Raw genomic sequence first — 8,163 nt, 5'->3', positions numbered from 1 at the left:
CGAGCACTCTGCGGACGTTCTCTCCCCTAATCTATATATATAAAAGGCAAAAATCGGTGTGTATGTATGTATGTATGTATGTTTGTTTGTAACGCTAAAACTTTTGACAGACACAACCAAAGTTGACAAATTAGGTAGCATATTGCACCTTGATCACCCGGATGACAAATATCGAAATTTCACGTCAAACGGACAACTAGAAGGGGGTTAACTGATCATTTTTCTCCCAGGGGGGCCCCCCAAAAAACCTGTCATTTTAACATTATTCATTAGCTGTCACGTGACGTGACGTCAGCTCAGTAAAATGTCGGCTACGCTGAGCCTCTGACGTACATTAAAGCTGCCTGCGAGGAGTATCATTGATACTATAACACAGTTAAATATTAGTTTAAGAGTCGAACCGTTATTACCAACGGATTTATCGCACTTCAAAAAGAAGAATCCCAAAATTACATAAAAATTGACGTAGGGAAAATGTTTTTATTTTTGCTTGAAGTTTTTTACCGGCGAAGAAAGATGACTATGCTCTTTGCTATAGTTTACCATGTAAACAAGGCTTTAGCCATTTTGTTTTTACCTCCTAACTCTGTTAAACTGGAAGGGGGAGGGGTGGCTATCAGTATAAGGCCGCTTAAATACACGAAAATTACTTTTATACGAGTTTGTTTTCTTATGAATGGAACCGCGTTTATAGGGGGGAGGGGGGAGGAGGCAATGTGCACAGTCTCCCAAGCATTACCTACTATAAAAAAAGATGCACATTTACCCTCTTCTCTCACCCTCTTTCTCTCTCTCTCTCTCTTTCTCTTCTCTCTCTCACTCTCTTTCTCTATCACCCTCTTCTCTCTCTCTCTTTCTCTTCTCTCTCTCATCCTCTTTCTCTCTCTCTCACCCTCTTCTCTCTCTCTACCTTTTTCTCTTCTCTCTCGCACCCTCTTCTCTCTCTCTCACCCGCTTCTCTCTCTCTACCTCTTTCTCTTCTCTCTCGCACCCTCTTCTCTCTCTCACCCGCTTCTCTCTCTCTACCTCTTTCTCTTATCTCTCTCTCTCTCTCAACCTCTTCTCTCTCTCTCTCTTACCCTCTTCTCTCTCTCACTCTCTGTGTATACCTTTTTCTCTTCTCTCTCTCTCTGACCCTCTTTCTCTCTCTCTCACCCTCTTTTTCTGCTCTCTCTCACCCTTCTCTCTCTCTCTCTCTACCTCTTTCTCTTCTCTATCACCCTCTTTCCCTGCTCTCTCTCACCTTCATCTCTCTCTCTCTACCTATTTCTCTTCTCTCTCTCTCCCTCTGCTCTCTCTCACCCTCTTCTTTCTCCCTCACCCTCTTCTCTCTCTCTCTCTACCTCTTTCTCTTATCTCTCTCTCTCACTACCCCTCTCTCTCTCTGTCTTACCCTCTTCTCTCTCTCTCTACCTCTTTCTCTTATCTCTCTCTCTCACTACCTCTCTCTCTCTCACCCTCTTCTCTCTCTCACCCTCTTTCTCTCTTACCCTCTTCTCTCTCTACCTCTTTCACTTCTCTCACCCTCTTTCTCTCTCACCCTCTTTCTCTGCTCTCTCTCACCCTCTTCTCTGCTCTCTCTCACCCTCTTCTCTCTCTACCTCTTTCTCTTCTCTCTCTCTCACCCTCTTCTCTCTCTCTTACCTATTTTGTAATATATATATATAGATATATATATTGTACAAACTATTGTACAAACTATTACCACTTATCAAGGCCTATAGGCCACTCGAGGATGAAAGTTTAAAAGTGCACAGTAGTCAAATTCGGCAAAGATGACGGAACCGCTTTAAGAGGAGGATGAATTATTCAGTGACTCCAACCTATTTTGTTACATATATGTATGTATATATTTTTGTAAAAAATATATATTACTACTTATCAAGGCCCATAGGACACTCGAGGATTAGAGTTGAAAAGTGCACAGCAGTCAAATCTGGGAAAGAGGATGGAACCGCTTTAACGGGAGGATGAGTTATTCAGCGACTCCAACCTATTTTGGTATATATATATTTATATCTATATTTATTTTTAAATATATATTACCACTTATCAAGGCCCATAGGCCACACGAGGATGAGAGTTTAAAAGTGCACAGTAGTCAAATTCGGCAAAGATGATGGAACCGCTTTAAGAGGAGGATGAATTATTCAGTGACTCCAACCTATTTTGTTATATATATGTATGTATATATTTTTGTAAAAAATATATATTACTACTTATCAAGGCCCATAGGACACTCGAGGATTAGAGTTGAAAAGTGCACAGTAGTCAAATTCGGGAAAGAGGATGGAACCGCTTTCACGGGAGGATGAGTTATTCAGCGACTCCAACCTGTTTTTTTATATATATATTTATATCTATATTTATTAAAAAATATATATTACCACTTATCAAGGACAATAGGCCACTCGAGGATGAGAGTTGAATAGTGCACTGTATAAAAAATACGGTAAAGAGGATGGAACCGCTTTAACGGGAGGATGAGTTATTCAGCAACTCCAACCTATTTTTTTATATATATATATATATATATACTTTTATTAAAAAATATATATTACCACTTATCAAGGACAATAGGCCACTCGAGGATGAGAGTTGAAAAGTGCATAGTAGTAAAATTCGGGAAAGAGGATGGAACCGCTTTAACGGGAGGATGAGTTATTCAGCGACTCCAACCTATTTTTTATATATATATATATATATATATATATATATATTTATAACAAAAATATATTACCACTTATCAAGGCCCATAGGCTACTCGAGGATAAGAGTTGAAAAGTGCACATTAGTCAAATTCGGGAAAGAGGATGGAACCGCTTTAACGGGAGGATGAGTGATTCAGCGACTCCAACCTATTTTGTTATATATATATATATATATATATATATATATATTTTGTACAAACTATATATTACCACTTATCAAGGCCCATAGGCCACACGAGGATGAGAGTTTAAAAGTGCACAGTAGTCAAATTTGGGAAAGAGGATTTAATCGCTTTAATAGAAGGATGAATTATTCAGCGACTCACACCTGTTTTGGTATATATATATATATATTTATAAAAAAATATGTATTACCACTTATCAAGGCCCATAGGCCACTCGAGGATGAGAGTTAAAAAGTCCACAGTAGTCAAATTTGGGAAAGAGGATGGAACCGCTTTAACAGGAGGATGAGTTATTCAGCAACTCCAACCTATTTTGTTATATATATATATATATATATATATATATATATTTTTCATAAAATATGTATTACCACTTATCAAGGCCCATAGTCCACTCGAGGACGAGAGTTGAAAAGTGCACAGTAGTCAAATTGGGGAAAGAGGATGGAACCGCTTTAACGGGAGGATGAGTTATTCAGCGACTCCAACCTTTTTTTTTATTTTGTAAAAAATATATATGACCACTTATCAAGGCCCAGAGGCCACTCGAGGATAAGAGTTGAAAAGTGCACAGTAGTCAAATTTGGGAAATTTGTTATATATCTATTTTTTTGTTACTTAGGCATTTCCACTTATCAAGGCCCAGATACATCTCGAGGATAAGAGTTAAATGTGCACAGTAGTCAATTGGACAATAAGGCCCAGAGGCCACCCGAGGATAAGGGTTGAAAATGGCAGTAGTTAATTGGACAACATAGTAATCGTTAGTAATGGAAAGTCGGGAAATTTGTTATATATATATTTATATTTTGTTTAGATAGGCATTACCACTTATCAAGGCCCAGAGGCCACTAGAGGATAAGTGTTGAAAAGTGCAGTAGTCAATTGGACAAAATATAGTAATTGTTAGTAATGGAAATTCAGTAAATTTGTTATATATATATTAATATTTTGTTAAATACGCATTACCACTTATCAAAGCCCACAGGCCACTCGAGGATAAGGATTGAAAAGTGCACCGTAGTAGTCGGTTGTAATGGAAATGCGGGATATTTGTAATATACCTATTTTTTGTTACTTAGGCACAACCACTTATTAAGGCCCAGAGGCCACTCGATGGTATTACCACTTATCAAGGCCCAGAGGCCACTCGAGGATAAGCGTTTAAAAGTGCAGTAGTCAATTGGACAATATAGTAATCGTTAGTAATGGAAATTCAGTAAATTTGTTATATATATGTATATTTTGTTACATACGCATTACCATTTATCAAGGCCCAGAGGCCACTCGAGGATAAGGATTGAAAAGTGCACAGTAGTCAATTGGACAATATAGTAATCGTTAGTAATGGAAATTCAGTAAATTTGTTATATACCTATTTTTTGTTACTTGGTCATTTCCACTTATCAAGGCCCAGAGGCCACTCGAGCATAAGAGTTAAAAAGTCCACAGTAGTCAATTGGACAATAAGGCCCAGAGGCCACCCGAGGATAAGGGTTAAAAAGTGCAGTAGTCCATTGGTCAATATAGTAATCGTTAGTAATTACTACTTCTCAAGGCCTAGAGGCCACTCGAGGATAAGGGTTGAAAAGCGCAGTAGTCAATTGGACAATACAGTAATCGTTAGTAATGGAAATTCAGTAAATTTGTTATATATATATATATTTATATTTTGCTAAATACGCATTACTACTTATCAAGGCCCAGACGCCACTCGAGGATAAGGGTTGAAAATATTCAACAAATTTTTTATCTACAGATTAGAAAATTTGTATATAGGGTATTCAGACATATGGAATATATCTAGCATAATCTATCTATTATATCTATAAAAGTCAGAATGTTTGTGTGTGTGGGTGTGTGTGAGGTAGAGAGAGAGAGAGAGAACAATTCTTAACCTATATATTCAACAAATTTTTTATCTACAGATTTTAAATTTGTTATAAAGGGTATTCATACATACGGAAATATATCTAGCATAATCTATCTATTATATCTACAAAAGTGAAAATGTGTGTGTCTGTGAGAGAGAGAGCAATTCTCAACCTATATAATCAACAAATTTTTTATCTACAGATTAGATAATTTGTATATAGGGTATTCAGACATATGGAAATATATCTAGCATAATCTATCTATTATATCTATAAAAGTGAGAATGTTTGCGTGTGTGTGTGAGGTAGCAAGAGAGAGAGAGACAGAGCGAGAGAACAATTCTCAACCTATATATTCAACAAATTTTTTATCTACAGATTTGAAAATTGGTATATAGGGTATTCAGACATATGGAAATATATCTAGCATAATCTATCTATTATGTCTATAAAAGTGAGAATATGTCTGTGTGTGAGAGAGAGAGAGTAAGAACAATTCTCACCCTTTATATTCAACAAATTTTTATCTACAGATTAGAAAATTTTTATATAGTGTATTCAGACATATGGAAATATATCTAGCATAATCTATCTATTATATCTATAAAAGTGAGCATGCGTGAGAGGAGAGAGAGAGAGAGAGAACAATTCTCAACCTATATACTCAACAAATTTTTTATCTACAGATTTGAAAATTTGTATATAGATTATTCAGACACATGGAAATATATCTAGCATAATTTATCTATTATATCTATAAAAGTGAGAATGTGTGGGTGTGTGAGAGAGAGAATGAGAGAGAACAATTCTCAGCTTATATATGCAACAAATTGTTTATCTACAGATCCGAAATATCACATTTGTATAGAAGTAGAAATCTGGATACCTATTCTGATACCTAATAAAAGAAAGGACACTCTTTGGGGCGGATTTTGATGATAACAAGTCACTAATAAGAAATTATAATAAACATTGAAATAATTTAAGAATTTTATCAAAATAAAATTGCATGGTAATCACCCAATTTCTGCCACAAAATTTTGATTGGCAAAACTCATAAACAGAAAATATATATTTTCTAATTTCATCTTTTTTTTTATATAATCTGATTTGATGTTTTCCTTAATATTCAAATCACTATATTTTGCTGCTTAATATCAAATACAGCAAATGAGTTATTTTTTATGCATCAAACAATTACATTTTCTCATTCATCCAAACTAATCACTGAACATCAATTTCATATTTTCTTCACTAAAATATTACTGTGCTTGATGTCATCAAGTGGAGCGGATCATTTTTTTTTCATTTGTTCACACATTTTTCCAATTTATATATATTTTGTCTAAGATTCTTAGCCTATGTCATTGCATACCAAGCTGTTTATTAAAAGTTACGGTTCACTGTAAACACATACGTTACACCAAAATAAAAACGCTTCAGATAATGTCTTGATATTCAATTAAGTTTCTCACATGACATCTTATGAAGTTAGTAGAAATGTTACAGACTTTTGAATCTCAAACACTTTCAATACTGTGCACTGATATTTTCTTTTTTGGAATATAAGCACATTCATGATTTTTTTTTACAAACGTCAACAAATTTCACAATGTGTAGCAATGTACTGAAACAATTATAAAAATATTTGTTTTTATTTTGGATGATGCAGGGCATCCGAAGAGAGATTTTTCTAACAAAATGAAAGTATAATTTTTAGCAATAGGTATCTAGGAAAAGGCCACTACATACGTTATAAATTCCAAATTTCCACAACCTGGCAAATACTGGTACACGCTAGCAAATTTAGATTTGCAATTACAGAATATGATTCTAATTTTTTCCTTTGCTCTTTATTCTAACACTACACTAAGTTTACTGTTTTATTTCGCTACAGTTGATATTGTGTAGAACAATAAGAAAATCATAGTGAACAATGCATTCAACAAAATTTCACACACATTTCTAGATACCTATATCTAATAAGTTCAAAAGAAAGGACACACTTAGGGAGGTATTTTGGTGGTCAAGTCACTAAATAGAGATTAGCTGGTTTCCCGGCATAGCCCAGGATGTAATAAAGATTGACTGAAATACATGTTCTAGCTGGTTTCTAGGCGTTGCCAGGGATGTAATATAGACACATTATGTTGTATATTACCTGTTCTCTTCTCCCTAAGGTAAAACAATTTCATATACATGCTGTAAATTACCTATGCTAGGGAGAAAACATGAACAATACCAGTCCGGGGGTAGATAAAACAAATAATACATAGAGATGAAAGATTCGTCTCCCCTAAGAATAAAACATATGTTCAATATCTGCTTTTGTTTTTTCATTGTTTATACGGTCCCGAGCAACGCCGGGTAGCCCTGCTTATATTACATAATCCAAAAACGCTTAGTCATGTCACGTGACGTGACGTCAACATCCAGTAATGGCGAACAAATGTAAACAAACACTTTGTTTTACCGATACTTTTGTAATTTCTCTTCTGCTTTGTTCTAGAGATTATTAAACTCCATGACAATGTCTCCAACGTATTTAACTGGTTAAAAATAGTATTTATACAAGAGTTTTAACGAAAAATATCAGGAAAAAATGTACAGGAATAAAAAAAAATTCAGCTTTCAAAATATTCGTCGATAAAAAAACCGATCTTTATATTTACGCTAGCCATTTTGTATATTACCACGTGACCTGCTATCTCTTAAACTGGAGGGGGGGGATCCACTTGAATCCAACAAAACCAGTAATTTTTTTTTTCTATTATATATACATCATTTTCTATAAAATTAAGTGTAGACTTTATAATTAAAACAAAAAATGTTATTCATACTAAAAAAAAAAAACGCTTAGTCATGTCACGTGACGTGACGTCAACATCCACTAATGGCGAACAATTGTACCTATTTACTATGCCTCCCCACGGGACAGAGTTAGACACCAGGGTCGTTTTTTAACGTGGAGAAAAGGTACAAAAAAAAAAATTGTCTCAGTCGTGGAGGATTTCTCCTCCACCGAAAGAGAACAAGAAATAGAAGTGCAGCATCTGAAGAACAGATACTACACTTTGATCTTGACCAAAAGGCCAAGAATGCGAACAATTGTAAATAACAACTTTTTTCACAAAACCAACACCGTCTTTCTTTTTTTTCTCTCTCTTTCTCTCTCTCACCCACTTACTCTTCCCTCTCTCTCACCCTCTTTCTCTTGACGTCACACCACTGTTAAACACATTCCCAGGCATTATCTCCTATAGATGCACATTTTATTAGAAATTCAGCTTTCAAAATATTAGACGATAATAAAAATATAAAACCAACACCCTCTTTCTCTTTTCTCTCTCTCTCACCAACTTACTCTTCTCTCTCTCTCACCCTCTTTCTCTT

The 8,163-nt window shown here is 35.1% G+C and overlaps 1 pseudogene; it reads right to left on the bottom strand.

Annotated features, from left to right (window-relative positions):
• Positions 1-7,741: 7,741 nt before the first annotated feature.
• Positions 7,742-7,875, bottom strand: LOC145277248 (U2 spliceosomal RNA; annotated as a pseudogene).
• Between the last annotated feature and the right edge of the window lie 288 nt (positions 7,876-8,163).

Source organism: Euprymna scolopes, chromosome 5, assembly GCF_053919585.1.
Source record: "Euprymna scolopes isolate OS-2025 chromosome 5, ASM5391958v1, whole genome shotgun sequence".
Taxonomy (NCBI): domain Eukaryota; kingdom Metazoa; phylum Mollusca; class Cephalopoda; order Sepiida; family Sepiolidae; genus Euprymna; species Euprymna scolopes.
This window is presented reverse-complemented; position numbering and strand designations above follow the sequence as displayed.